This window comes from Castor canadensis, chromosome 9 (genome assembly GCF_047511655.1).
Source record: "Castor canadensis chromosome 9, mCasCan1.hap1v2, whole genome shotgun sequence".
Classification (NCBI taxonomy): Eukaryota; Metazoa; Chordata; class Mammalia; order Rodentia; family Castoridae; genus Castor; species Castor canadensis.
This window is the reverse complement of record NC_133394.1, coordinates 67,990,103-68,003,307: the sequence shown is the minus strand read 5'-3', so window position 1 is coordinate 68,003,307 and position 13,205 is coordinate 67,990,103.

Below are 13,205 nucleotides of genomic sequence, written 5' to 3'. Positions count from 1 at the left end.
CGTTCTCCCCAAACCCATGATGCCTCTCAATTTTTGCAGGTGACACCAAAGGTCAAGGATGTCAGGGATGGCCAGAAGAGTTGGCAAGGGACAACCAGTAGAATCTGATCCCCAACCTAAAGCAACAGATCCCTATCAATGTGTGTTTGTGGAATATCTTTGGGTATTTTGTCAGTGCACTCTAAGGCAGAACATTTTGGTGTTTGATACTGATATAGTGTTTGAATTTCTGGTCATTTGTCCCAACCTAGATTGAAACTCCACCAGTGTCTCTTCAAGAAGAGTCCTATCACAACGAAATTCCTGAGGCAGACACCCTGGGGTATTTAACGGACCAAATTTGGACTTCCCTGTTCTGTGGAGATGCCATTTTCATTTACTCTATCCTGGGGAATTATGGATGTTTCACTACCACTGGGCATGTACTGGATGTTCTTTGTACATGGTTAGCAGTGCTTCAATACCCAGAGTAACCCCTAACTCTTGTCTGTGACTTGCCAAGGCACCATCCTACTCTTTTCCCATTTGATTGTGGAGACTGGTAGGGTCAGAAGAACACTCTTAGGAGGTGTTTCCAGGATCCTGACCGATGAGCCACAGATACTCTTGTCTTAGGTCTGATGTGTAGTCAACTAACAAGGACTTTGGCTCTTCTGTGTACCCAAAGTTTCTCCAAGAGAATCATTGTGCCATGGTCTTCACTTACCCTTGGCCCTGGCAAAGCACCTCCCCATTTTTAAAGGAAGTTCTCTATTTCATATACCAAGGAGCAGTATGTGAAGAATCCCTGATCAGGGAAGATGACTCAAGCCATTTAGCTTGGACCTCCCCCCCATGCAGGCTTTCTGCACCTCTCTCCACTGTGCCTTTCCTGCCACTTTCTGGACAGAAAAAACATTTGGTCTGCTTTTTCTTGTACTTTGGATAACACAGTAGCAGGCACAGGATCCTAGTACTTCCAAGTCCAATGGAAAGGACAAAGAAAGTCAAGGTGAGTTTTCTCATTATGCTGCACTGTTCTCTGCATCCAGGGATATCAGCTATATCCTTGGCAGATGGCTTTACCAGTACTGGGAGAATTTTGACAATTCTGTCAAGTCTCCCTGTTTTACACTGACAACCACATAGATGCAACTACAAATTCCTGGAATGCAGGAGGAGTGCAAGGCCCAAATTTTTCTGGTTCATTGGGAATACCGGGTGCCCAGTGGGGCAGTATTTAGAGGTGAGGATCGTGGCATGAATCTTTAGCAAATGAAGAGTTGTCTATGTAAGCCCCACCTTGTGCTTTTTCTGGAGTTGGTCAAATGGAACAAGGATCCCGCCACACAACAGCATTGCGACCACTGTCAAGTAAGGTTTTCTGCTGTGGGGTCAGGGCTCTGGCTCCTCAGGCAGCCTGGGGTTATCTATTATGTTCAAAAGCATCAGGTCAAGGTGGTCTTGTCTCCTTTTGCAGCTACATTAATAAGTCTAGTGATGGATCCCCAACCAAATGCAGAACTTGAGCCATCTCCTTCAGAAGCCCAAGGATTTGAGCCAAATCCTATGACAGGAGCAACAATAAATTTTCCCAGAACCATGTCTGAAGACATGGATGTGCAGTGGATCAATGAGGACACTAAGCTCTTACCATATCTTCAGACCTGGTGGAGGAGCACTTCATGGTAATGGATGATGTGAGTGGCTGTGCAGGGCACTGTTCCCACGTGTCTTTCAGACCTCCTCCATCCAGAACTGGCATTCCCTGGTCATTGTAATAACAAAGAGCACCATGAAAAGAGCCAATCTTTGACCCAAGACCTGAATTCTACATTTGAGCAATGGAGATAGTCCACTGCAACAGGCTGTATGCACTCAGAGATTGAACAGAAGGACAGCCAGGCATATATTTGTCTTCTGCACCAGGACCTCAGGACTTTGGGTTAGGTCTGAATTGACTGGCCCCACTCAATTTGTCGATTAGATAGGAAGTTAAAGTCTAGAGGTTTGTGTGAAAGGGTAGAGTAGGGTGCTGGGTTCTCCAGGCCCAGGCATCTCTGAGCATGACCACAAGGTGGACAGCACACTGAGACAGGAAAGGAGAAGCAGGAGTCATAATGGAAAAACTTTGGGGTCAGAAATTATACCCCAAGATGCTTGATGTGTTAGTAAAAATACCCCCAGTTTCTAAACAGCTTCCATGACTTTATGCCCTGTTTCACACTAAGACAATTTAGTGACTAGGGGGACGACAGTCATGATAATGGAACCTGAATCCAGGAAGCCATAACCCACACATATACTGTCAACTCAGTTTCTTTGCATTATGCATGGATGGGAGGGTCTGGGCAAGGGCATGGGGACATGGAGACATGTCACCTTGGTGACAAACTCCATGGAGTAGTAAAGATCAATGGCTGCTCACAACTTTCTGAGAAGAAGCTGAGAGCTGAATGGCAGGCAAGGCACATACATCATCGAATCCAGAACTGACTGTATCACTATCAGCATAGTGTGATAAGTGAATCCCCATGTCTGTCTTCTGTGGCTTCTGCTTTGTCATCCTGTCTTATCCTCTTACACCTCAGTGATGAGGACCTGGTGAGGGCTGATCAATCCAGAGTTATAGAAGCTCACCCAAATTGTAGGTCCAAACTTTGGAAAATCCTTTGTTTCTAAGAGAGGGCAAGTTGTGGGCATTTGAATAGTAAAGAAAATTCTCAGTAGACTCCTATCTGATGAAGAAATGACATTTGGGCAATTTGAGAAGCAAGTGTGTGGGTGTCATGACTAGGAAGACATGGACTAGGAACATTCTGTGGATACATGCTTATGTAAATCATTTTCTTTTTCCCAGTGGAATGATAATTTTTAGTGTCATTTGGGGACCATTCAGAAGATACTCCTTTGTAAGCCTGACCCAGTATCATAACACATGTCATCCTACCTATTTTTATCAGTGGGTATATTCCAGCAGGCTGATATATCACAGATGTCAGGGTCTTGACTTTGGAATGCACAGTCAGACCCTCATTCCTTCACTAGCCTCTCACCTCCTCTGAGAGGACTCTAGAAAGTGGAGGCAGCATAGCTTACCACAGAGGGAAAACAGGCCTGCAAAAAGCTAGAACAATGTCTGGACCCATTTCTAGGTCCAGGCCTTTCTGCTCTTGCCTGCAGTTCATCCTGCCGCATCATTCTGGGAGCAGGACACTCTTTCACCTGTACAAAAGCCCATCTTCCATTGTTCAGCTATGCATATTGTTTAGTTGGAATGGATATGAAAAGAGGGTCCTGATTTGTGTAGTTAGTCATCCTTAGTGCCTTGATACACTCTTTGGAGTCCTTGAACAAGGGAGATATTTGTCAGAGTGACAAGTGCTCTACCAGTGAATCTGGCACCAGGAAGATGATAGAAAGGGCACTTTGTATCACATAACTCCAAACAATGCAGGTTCAGTGCTGGTCCTAGCAACACTGTGGAGGTCCTTGTCAAATCCCAGGTTCTGTTCTGACCATTGTTAAAGTTCTCACCCCTCCCCAGTCCTTGAAGTTCTTGAAGTAACAGGCACAGAGTCCATCTACTCTCAAACACCTACTTTAATACCCGGTAGTAGAAATGTTTGTGAGAAGGTTTGTGTTCACATGGTATCTTGATGGTATATAATACACATATGTATGTACATATATGTGTATGTATATACCTACACATAAACATATACAAGAGCCTTTTCAGCCATTTAATATATATATATATATACACACACACACAAATATATATATATATGGTCACTTCACATGGTGAGCACTGTTTCCATACCAAGTGGAGTCCCTCACTACTGGCTATGATTTGGCCATGAAATATCCTGCTCTTGTTCCAGTTTGATTGTAGAAACTAGTGTGCCCAATAGAACACCCTTATGAGGTGTTTCCATTGCCTAGAGGGATGAGCCATAGAAGCATTTGTCTTGAACCTGATGTTGTATAGGCAACTACCCAGGGCTGTGGCTCCTCTGTGCATCCCAAGTCCCCTGGGGGAATCACGCTACCTTGGGTCTCACTTATGCTTGGCCACAGCTAACAGTCTACCCAGTTTTAAAAGAAAATCCCCAATCTATGGAGTAATATCTGACCTATCTTAAGCAGATTGGTTGCTCTCAGGTTCTGAGGAACACAGCCCAAGCAAATTATCTGGGAATGAGCCAGGTGGTCTCATTCATTGCACAATATAACATGAGGCACCTAGTACATGTGTGCATGTTTCTAGGAATGTAGTATATGTTACTAAAAAAACAGGTAAATCCTGATGTCCTGAGCTCCATCCCTTTAGAAAGTCACTCTGTACTGCTATGTTTCATCACAGATTCACTACGTTTGACAGCTTCTGTGACTCTGCATGGTGTGACTCCCATGATGATGATAGATGAGAGAACAACCTAAAAAAGTGAGCTGTTGTTGAGTAAAAAGGGTGGGCACCTGTGTCAAGACTGGGTACTTTTAGTGGATGGTTTCTGTAGGAGTAGGTACACACTGGGCCCAAAAACACTCACAATTCTGACTAGAGGGCTGTGGTCTAGACCTTCATCTGAATTAAAAGATATCCAAGAGTACTGTGGGTGAGACTCCCCCTATGCACCTGAGAGGGAGAGGCATTTCTAAAGCCTCTCAGTGAAGGCCCCTTTGAGAATCTATCATCTCCATCATAGCCTATCCCTGTGGGCTTGCCCACTCTGTTAACCAACAGGCTCCACAGAATCTGTGAGGATTCTCTGGAGAGATTCTCTAGTGGAGAGTCTAGTGGATTTTCTATTGGAGAATCACCTGAACTGAGAGGTTCCTGGAGTGCTCATAGTCAGACTGAGCATGTCAACTGAATAGTGTAATTGGCAGACAGCCAACACATATTGCTTAGGGAAATGACACAGCTGGAACCACAATATATGAGGGACACCAGGGCCAAGGGGAAGCCATGCAGCTGAACATGCCTTAGTGGAGTTGACATCACAGAGACAAGGGGGCCCAGAGACACACACAGCAGTGTATTGACATTCCCTGATCAGGGGAGATGTGCTCAGACCATTTAGCTTTGGCACTCTCCCATGGTGGCTCCCAGCATCTCCCTCTTCTTTTTCTTCCCTGCCACTGCCTGTAAAGACAAAAGTTTTGGTCTGTTTTTTCTGTCCTCTGAATAGATAGGGATGGGCACAGGATGCCAGGTCCAACAAATTCACTCCAGCAGTGCAGGGAAAGGAAGACCAGTTTCCTGATCTGCTCCCCTTCTATGTGCCTCCAGGGCCCTCATGTACATCCTTCACACATGGCTTAACATGTACTGGGAGGATTTCTATGAACCTAGTGAGTTTCCCTGCATCACACTGATGGTTGTGTACTTGAACCTCCATATGCCTGGTTCAGAGGAGCAGCACCTGGCCTAACATCTCTTGTTCCAGTGGGAGTTTCTGGAGCCCAATGAAACAGACTATGAAGGTGAGAAGCCTGGGTTTGAATGTTGAGCACACAAAGAGTGGTATGTGTAGGGACCCACCTTGTGGACCTTCCAATTTTTGAGGTGGGCAAGGAAGAATGAGAAGCCTGTGCCTCCACAGCATTCAGACCATATCTAGGCTGTCTTCTTCTATGAGGTCAGCATTCTGGCTTCTCTGGCAACTTTGATTTCTGATTTTTGAAAGCATTAAGGCAAGGTGTTCATATGAGAATCTTGTCTCCTCCTGCAGTGCTTTTAACTGCCTACTTGCTGACACTTCAACCAATGCAGAGCCTGAGCCATATCCCAAAGAAGCCCAAGGTTTTGAGCCAAATCCCATGCCAGTACCAACAATAAGTTCTCCCAGGCCTATACCTGAGGACATGGAGCTGAAGTTGATCAATGATGACACTCAGCTCCTTGCCACATTTCAAGAACATGAAGAGTACTTCATGTTAACGGGTTGGGGGAGTGGCTGTGCAGGCCAGGATGGCATGGGTTCTCACCCCTTCTGTTCAGATGTGGCATTCTTTAGTTCATAGACATTTTTACCATCAGAAGATCCTTCCTGCCCTTTCCTATTGCTAGAGTGGATGAGCCAATTGAAGAGGAGCTTTACTTCCTTTTTTCTTGGTTTGTTTTATTTGTTCCTCTTGTTTTTGTTATGAAAAAATTAGTCTATGAAAATTACTACTGTTCACATAATTACTGACACAATAATACATTATTGCAATTTCATCAAATAAAAGTTTCTTAGTTTTCAAATTGCATAACATCATTTCTCATAAATGACCATAATTTTCTTTATTCTTTGACATTAGATGCTTCACATCATGTCATTTCCTCCAGACCTGGTAGCACAGAACTTCATGCTGACAGATGCTGTCAATGGCTCTGCAGGGCAGGGTGGTTGCAAGTGTCCTTTAAACTTGTTCTGCACACAGCTGGCATTGCCTGGCTAACAGCCATTTTCCCATTCAATTATAGAATCTCCCTGAACACGGCCATTTTCTTAATGCAAAACTTCAGGCCAACCTTTGGACTGTCAATGTGGGCTCCTTCCAGTTACTGTATGAACTCAGAGATTGGCTAGACATGCAGCTATGCACACATTTATCTCCTGTGCCGGGACCTCAAGCCTTTTCTTGAGGCCAGAGATGGCTGACCCACAACTTTTGTGAGTATAACATGGAATTTAGAGTGCAGGTCTTTTTGTGAAAGAGATGGGTGCTGTGTTCACCAGGCCCAGGAGTCTGTGAGCATGACTAAAATATGGACAGATTCCTGATTAAGGAAAGGAATGTTGAGTCATACTGGGATGACCTTGATATAAGAATTTATAAACCAGTGCATTGCATTTGACATTAGAGGGAGTCACAGATTCTGGACAGCATCCTGTTTGGCATGAAGTCTAATTAGCCTTCAATAGGGTGGGCAGCAATGAAAAGTGAACTTACATCCAGGATGGATGCCCCACCTACATATTGTCAACTCAGCTATTCTGTATCATCAAGGGATGGGAGGGACTGGACAGACAGGGAACCTCCTAGATGACACACTGCTTGGAAAAGCTCAGCTCAAGGGCCCCTCACTGGCTGCTCAGAAAGAGTTGGTTGATGAATGGCAGGTACATGTACCATCTCATCTAGGAGCCACTGGATGACCACAATCTGCACAGTATGACTGGTCAAGGTCCACCTCTGTATTCTGTGGCTTCTGCCTTGTGCTAGGAGGACTGGGTAGTGGATGTTCTCTCCATGATCATGAAAGCTCGTGTCAGTTTTCTGGGAAAACTCTTAGATAATTCATTGTTTGAAAGAGATTGAGATTCATGAGCATTTTCTTGGTAATTAAAATTCTGAATAGAATCTGATCTGAAGAAGAGAAAGAAGCTTCTCTGGAGCCTACAATTGAATAGAGGGGAAAAGCAGTGTGTGTGAGTGTCAGAGCTGGCAGGACTCTGACAAAGGATACTCTGGGGAGGCCTCCTTAAGCCAGCCCTTGTTCCTCTACCATGGGAGAAAAAGTCAGTATGTGTCTCCAAGGGACCACTCAGCAGCTCCTCTTATGGCAGGCCTACACAGTTGTCATAACACTGGGCATTCTACCTATGTCTACCTGTGACTCCTATCCACCAGTTTGAGATTATGACTCAGGACAGGTTTCTGATATTGGAATTTCAGATCCCACCCTCATTCTGTCTTAGGGTTGTCACCTCTTGGTGAGGGCAACAAGAATTGGAGGCAGCATGGGTCACACACAGAGGGAAAGCTCAGCCCCACAATCAGCAAGAGCAGATGCCGGGTCCCAACATAGTCTCTGGGTTTTTCTGCTGCTGTCTGCAGTGTATGCTTCTATGTGGATCTGGAAATAGGACCTCCCTCAACTGCACAAAAATCCACACTCTATTGTATGCCTCTGTGTGTATAATTTCATTTGGATGGGTATGAGTTAGTTGTCATGAGTGCCTTTGACACTCTGTTAGGATTCCTTGTGCAAGAGAGAGGTTCGTAAGTGTGGGAAGTTCTCTACCTGTGAATGTGGGACCAGAAGGATGTCAGCAAGTGCTCTTTGTGCTAAATATCCCTACCCAGTAGCCAGGATTAGCCTTGGTCCCGAGAAATACTCTGGAGTCCTCTGTCTACTGCCAGGCTCTACTTTCTAACATTGGAGATAGCCCCACAGCTCCATGTTGCAGGTCTTCAAATCCTAACAGCTTGTCAATCCCATCCAAAAACCTCCACAGTAACCGCGTGTTATGAATGTGCATGTACATACATATGTTCATACAGACCTTCGTGTGAGTGGATGCTAGTATCTCTATGGATACACTGGTGATTTTCCCTCAATTCCATTGTGTTAATCAGGCTTGGGTGAGCTGTCTTTGATTTCTTAGTTGTTTGAGAGAGTGGGTCTGGCTACATGGTTCAGGCTGGACTTGAACCTGAGATGCAATTCCCTTAGCCTCCAAAGTTTGGAGATTACAGGTGTGAACAACCATATCTGGACTGCATTTCATTCTTTGTCATTCGTCTTCTTGCAATTCTCCTTCCTCTATGTTAGTGTGTTAGTTTCATGTTGCACTGTCTTCAAGATTAATACAGCTCATTAGGCAAGTAAAAGTGAGGACTTCCTAGGCTAGAGATAAAAGGATGATTCCTAGTGAGCAAACCAGGAGTGTGTGAAAGAAACAGGATGCCCTATGACCAATGCACAAGCAACTGGTTGGAAGGAGGGGCCAGTTGTGAACCTGGCTCTCTATCCTTAAAGGTGGGGAACTGGTGTGCCAGGCCTGGCTTATGACAGGATGGTGGAAGGTGAGGACCCAACTATGTCTAGATTTCCACCTGTAGAGGACAGGTAGATGGATCAACATACCAGTTGACCTTGAACAAGTTTTTTCTGAGACAGAGGCTCAGTTGATAAAACCTTTACAGATGACCTCATTTTAGGCACTAAGGACCACAGACAATATAGAACCCTGGTGCTCAGGCACCTTCATCCTCAAGCTGGTAGCTCATTTCATTCTATAGCAGTCTCATTCAAGTTGCTTATTTTTTCATGTTTGAACTCTTTTCTTGGTCCTCATCCATAGTGGTTGAGCTCTGAAGCAAGGAGATCCTCAAGGAAGGCACAGGGACAATTTTTTGGACTGCCTTTTGTCTTTACTGATGTTTCAGGACATCCTCTTTGTCCCCACATTTTTAGGCATCTACTGATATTACACTGCCCCCCAGCAGTGCTGGATATGCTTGTCATATCGTGAGCACTGTCTCAATAACTAGATGGCTCCACAACTAATGGCTGTGACTTGGTAATGTCCTGCTTTGCTCTTGTCCTGAGAAGAGAGTATATACCATGTGCTCAGTAGAAACCTCATATACTGTGTTGCCAGGACAAAAAGTTATGAATGCTGGAAATTCTTGTCATGGGCCTAATCCTCTGAAGTCACCTACCTAACTGTAGCAGATTGGAGAGCTCTTAAAGAGAGAAAATAAATCATTGTTATTCTGGGCTTCATTACCTTAGGAAGTCACTCAATAACACTAGGTGTCATAGCAGTTATAGTAGATGTGACACTTTCATGGAATCTTCCAAGTATGGTTCCAACAAGATAAGTTCAAAAGGTGAGCAACTATTGGGTAAAGGTGGTGGGCACCTGTCTCAAGAGTGGGGATAGTGGAGATATTTGGCACCTGGGTTTGGGGAGGACTGGGCACACCCTGGGTTCCCAAACTCTTGTGGTTCTGCATAGAGATCAGAGGTCTTGGGCTTATCTGAACTATGAAGAAGCCAAGAGAGCTGTGGCTGGCATCCTAAGCACCTGAGGAGGAGAGCAGTTTCTAAGGCCTCAGTGCAGGCACCTATGAGAATCCATCATCACAAGACAGCCTTTATCTGAGAGACTGCCCACCCCATTGACCCTCCAGACCACCAAATAGATATGAGAGGAGTTCAGCTGTCCCCCAGGGGTGAAATGAGTGTTTCAAGAGCCAGCTGTGCCTCTCAAATGGAGAGTGTTTGGTGTGGTTAGCGCAAATGGTGTTTATGGAGGTGGTGAATCAGGAACCACAATTTGAGGATCACTGGCACCATTTGCATAACAGCTAGTAGGGCATGTCCTATGAAGTTGATATTCCAGTGGAAAAGGGGCCAAGAGGCACACAGAGCACTGTGTAGAGAAACCCAGAACAGGAATTATGTGTTCAAACCTTTTAGCTTGAACTCCACTGAGGTTCCCTAAAGTTTCTGCCTATCTACTTTTTGTCCAGACAAGGGACTTGGGCTCAGGTGTGCTAGTTTTTGGATAGGCAGGGGCAGGCCCAGGAACCCAGGACCCAAATGTCAGCTCTGGCAAGGCAGGGAGAGGAAAGGCCAGGCCTCTGATTCTGCTGCTGTTCAATTTGCTTTCAGGGCCTTCTCCATTCTTGCCATCTGGTTGGACAAGAACTCACAGGCTTTCTGTCAGCCTCCACACTTGGCTTGCTTCAAGCTTTTGATAGATCTGCTGCATCTCAACATGCCAGTCTTCAATGATTAATCCTGTGCTCATTTTCTATCGGACCCAGTGGGAGCACATGGAGCACCAATGAGACAGAAGCTGATGGTGAGAAGACTGGTGTCGGGACACCTAGCAAATGACAATGGGTCTGTAATGGGTCCCATCTTGTAGATATTCTACATCTGGCATTGTGCCAGGAGAAAGATGAGCCTTCCCCCAGAGGCCTTGGACCACAGTCTTGGCAGGCATCCTGTTGTGGGTTCAGGACTGTGTCTTTTCAGGCAGATGTTTGGGATTGGCCCCAAAATTCTCTAGAAGGGAAGGGAAAATTGATGAGATTCAGATGGGGTGTGGATAGTGCAGGAATATCCATAGGTTAATGTTTGTTAGGAGTGGGTGACAAGTACTTTAAAGTTCATTATATCTTTTGTACATTTATATATATGTTAATATGTTATTGTGGCCCTGAAGAACAAAACAAGTGCTCTACCATTGAGCTACACCCTCCATTCTCAAAATGCTTTTTAAATGACTATATAACTACATTGAAAGACTATAGGGAGAGAAAGTGATGATGGCAGGAGTGCAAGAGTATTGGCACTCACTCGTAGTAAGAAATGCAGAGGTAATGTTGGAACATACAAGAAATTCAGGAAGTAGCTGAACATACATTTTTTTTGAAATAAGATTATAAACTAACTACTCAGAAGGCAGAGACAGGAGGATTGCAGACTGTGCCTGCCCCAGGCAAAAATCAGGAGACCCTATCTGAAAAGCAAAGGGCTGGGGCACTTCTCAAGTGGTAGAATTTGAATATGGTAATTCAAATGCTCTGTTCTGAGCAGATGGGTTCACTGATTTCAGCAGACTGGAGGACAAATGAGCCAGGAGTGAGTTTTATACGCTTTGTTACCCATTGTAGCAGCCAGCCAGTTAGCCCCCATCATCTCCTACATTGTTTCCCCAGCCTGCTCACACAGCAGTTTTTATACAGCTGTAGACAAAATGGCACCCAGTCAAGTTATTACATCTATTGTGCATGTGAATCCAGATACTGGTTATATAACTAGTTGTCCATAAGTGGTTACGTAGCAATAATGAGTGTGCCTGTATACAGGCAATGAGCCTAAATGTAGCAACTTTCTAACTGCTTAGCAAGTGACAGGTCCTGAGTTCAATCCTCAGTAAATAAAAACAAATAAAAGAAAAACATCTATACAAACCAGACAGTGTAGTTAAGGTGTAAACTCAAGTGCCAAGGGGAAAAGGAATTCAGGAATAAGGAAAGTGAGTTCTCTCTTTTCCTTCTCATACAAAGGCCTGACTTTTAAAGCTGTGTACATGTAGATCTTTAAAGATGAAAGTTATATTGAATGCTAACATTCAGTCCAGGTGTATACCACCACACCTGCTCAGGAAACAAAAGCAGGAGAATCTCAATTTTGAGGTCTAGGATAGTAGAACAGAAACAAAAGTTGAAAACCAATTTATCACCTAAGCTGGAGGTATGGCTCAAGCAATAGACTCCCTGACTCAAAAGCGTGAAGATCAGAGTTCAAATACTACTTTGACAAAAGCAAAAAATCCCAAAGAATGACAACCATAACAAAACAACTAAACATGTAGAAGGCATATCTTGGGACTACTTGAAGAAAATTGAGTGTTGAATATTAGATAAGACTATGTGCTCTTGTTCAATTTTGTGTGTATAATTATGATATTATTATTATGTAGCTAAATGCACTTAGTCCTTAGGAGATAACTTATTAAATTATTTAGGAATGTTAACCTTGGGTAAGTCAGGTTGAAAAATCAATTAGTTGACCAGATAAATAGTTAATTTTACTATTTGTGCAACTTTCTGTGGGGTTGAAGTTTTTAAAAATAAAGCATCAGGGGCAAAAATAAGACAGGGCAGGGAGGCACACTTCTGTAATCTCAGCTACTTGGAAGGGTGACATTCAGAGCATTATGGTTCAAAGCAAGCCTAGACAAAAACTTATCAAGACTCATCTCAACCAATAAGTCTGGTGTGTGGTTGTATGCTCCTCTCATCCCAGCTATATGGTAGTCATAAGGAAGATCACTGTCCTGGTTTACCTGGGAAAACTGGAGACCCTATTCAGAAAAACAACTACAACAGAAGGACTGGGAGCATGGCTCAAGTAATAAGAGCACCTGCCTAGAACGCTTAAGGACATGAGTTCAAACCTCAGTACTGCCAAGTAAGAACTAAAAACAAAGAAGGAAAGTTTCCAAAGTAATCCCATCTATTCAAACACATTGCAGAAATAGTTTTCTGTTATTAGAATGCAAAATAGAGCAATTTTTAAAGAAAAAACTATTTAAAATGGCAGTGTGCACTATAGCCAAAGCTCAAAGCAAATATCTTGCATGAGGAAAAACTTACAATAGTCAGAGTGAATTCAGGGGAGAGAGAGAGCTAGCAAGAAGCTCCATGTGTGCAAGTAACCCAAACCCCCATGGTACTAATTATTGTTGAGCCAGTGGTCCTTTCACAGATGAAGGATGACGACCTTGGTTTATGGACCACTACTGTAGCTTAAGGGAATGTAGTATGCAGAAATGTTTTAATAGGACTTCTCCCAGGACCTATGCCCTCTGCCCTAGCATGGTAGGAAGATTGTGGCAAGAGGGTGAGGGTAGCAGAATGGAAAAGGAAGGAAAAGGCAGAAGGAGGCAGTATTAAAGAATTATGACTGTCAGCATTCTTTG